This window comes from Vombatus ursinus, unplaced genomic scaffold (assembly GCF_900497805.2).
Source record: "Vombatus ursinus unplaced genomic scaffold, bare-nosed wombat genome assembly UNPS02014832.1, whole genome shotgun sequence".
NCBI lineage: Eukaryota > Metazoa > Chordata > Mammalia > Diprotodontia > Vombatidae > Vombatus > Vombatus ursinus.
Window position 1 is genome coordinate 5,650,396 of NW_020954610.1, and position 2,606 is coordinate 5,653,001.

General features: G+C 38.3%; 1 pseudogene; it reads right to left on the reverse strand.

The window, feature by feature from the left end:
* Nucleotides 1–1,577: 1,577 nt before the first annotated feature.
* LOC114025613 lies at nt 1,578–2,326 on the reverse strand (annotated as a pseudogene).
* Nucleotides 2,327–2,606: the final 280 nt, after the last annotated feature.

Here is a 2,606-nt window from a genome sequence, read left to right on the forward strand (position 1 = left end):
TATTTGTTATTTTTTTAGTGGTTTTAATTAGATATTTTATCAGTCTGAATATTTTATTATAGTTCAGTACATCTATCTTGTAGAAACAAATTCCTTCCATTTGTTCAATCTAAAAAAATTAATGTCTCTTCTTCATTTGAGATAATTATTTCATTGTAGGTCATCTTTTATATAATTTTTTTGGTTTGTCTCTTCTTAAGCTCTAGCTACAAATTCTAAAATTCTTGAGACCCTATGACTGTTTAATTCGATAAACATTTGTTTAACACCTGCTAAATGCAATCCATTGTGGTAGGTACTGGTGAGACAAAGTTAAAGGAAAAGTAGTCCTTCACCTTAGGGAGCTTAAATGTTATTGGACAGATATAACATATATTCAGATTAATATAAATTACATGCAAATACAAAGTAACTGTAGGGGAGAAAGAGCCTAAGAGCTGGAGGTGGAGGGAATCAGGAAAATTGTCTTGAAAGAGATAACACTTGAATTGAGATTTGAAGGAAGCAAGGGATTCTGAGAAACAGAGATGATAAGGGAGTGCATTCGAGGCATAAGTGAGAGTGTGTGAATTGTGAGGCTGGAGATGGAAGAGATTCCCCAAATCATTTTGATTTTGTCATTTTGCCAATTGTGATCTTGTAATCCAATTAATCTGTTAGCAAAATTGTGCCTTTTAGCCTAAGAAATATTAGCAAAGTTATTGTTTAATTTGTTATTACAAATGTGTATATAATTACAATAATTATGATTATATTTACATTTATTATTTTATTATCTTACTTTTTTGGGTCCCAGTGATTACAAGGGAAGAATGGCATAATCATGTAGTACTGTCTCCTGGGGGGTTAAGTGGCTGCCTTGTCCACTCTCTTCCTGGAAATGTTGAGGCATCAATAGGAGTGCCTATTCTGTTAGGTCCACATATTGGTGCTACAGCAACGGATTGGGGATTCTGAGAGGCACAGAGAGGAAGCATGGAAGGGGCACTTGGCTCTGGAGTCAGAAGATGTGGTTCAAATCTTGCTCCAATGCTTACTAGTTGCATGATCTTGAGCAAGTCACTCACGTTCCCTGGTCCTCATATTCCTCATTTGTAAAATGAAGGAGTAGGACCGATAGCCTCTAATGTCCCTTCTCTCTGTATATCTATGATCCTATTGAGTTGAGCCCCTTGAGACAGAGAAGAGGAAGCAAAACCTTCAGAGAAGGGCTGCTTTCTGTAGGAAGCACAGCTGTATTCTTTTAGCACAGTCTAGTAATGCTTCTCATCCTCTGTCCTCCATTAAGCATTTATAGAGGGCATTGCCAATCTTCTCTGGGCTTTCCTCCAGATCTTTTCACATTCTATGGGCACCATTGTAGCCTTTGAGCCACAACACAAATTCCTCCCTACTCCATCAGTCTTCCCTTACCCTCAGGGCTCATTTAGGAAGGGACCATTACTGACACCAAGAATCATTTGTCAACACCAAGTCTTCCCTTTTCCATTAGCTTTTTTTAAAAAAATTTTCCAAGTACTTTATTGTTTCCACGATTTTTGGAAGTTTCATTGATGAATTGTGGAAAAATGTTACTTTCAAATAGCTTCTTTCATAATCCTGCTTAGCTTCTGTATCTTGGTTCTTGCAGACATATCAACATATTTCTCTCCTATATGAACAATCATTCCTCCCGTGATTGAAGGGTCTTTTTTTTTTTTTTTGTTAGGCAATTAGGGTTAAACAAGTGTCAAATGTTTGGTCTCAGGTCCTCCTGACTTCAGGGCCTGTGCGCTATCCACTGCGCCACCTAGCTGCCCTGAGGGTCAGTCTTAACCTCCATTTTCAGGACTTGACCTCTCCTTAGAAAGCTATTCAGAACTGTTTTTAATTCTGAAAGAGTTGTGTCATCTAAAGTAGATACAGTAGTAACTGAGCACTGTTCTCCATGATGTACACTCATCGTGGTAGAAAATGCTGAAATGACTCCTGGGGTATTGTTTAACTGACCATTTTCAGCAAGCAATTTTATGAGATTGGTCATGATGGGGGATAACTTCTCTTTCGCTATTATGTCACTTAGGGTTTTTATCTTAATAAAACACTTTATATGGGGATTCATTATAGAGTCAATCATTTTGGGATCTTTTGTTGCTCTGAGTAACTCCTTTTCTACCACGTCTAGTTTATTCTGCTTAGATGCAGCAGAATAAAGAGCAATAGCATATCAACCTTCTAGACCATACACTTGAACTGGAGACCTGACGAGTTTAGCAAATTGTCTGCTCACTGAAATGATGAAATAGCGTACCTGCTGGAGCATCCCAGATACACTGGGTGCTGCCATCTTCTCCTATGGTTGCTGTAGGTCCTTCATTAGCTTTCCATTGGTACTAATGAACGCTAGTCCTTCCCTGTTCTCTTCATCTATCAACCCTGTTCTTCCCTTACTTTCCCCTCTTCACATTGTCGACCAGTTAAACTAGTCAGTCTTCTAACTTAAAATTATCTATGCAGTTGTCCTGTCATCACTCTTACCTTGTCAATTTCCAACTCTGGGTTCTCGTCGGCATCTGCCTTATTTCTTAATTGTACTGCTGGGGGAAATAAATCCCACAACCTTACTG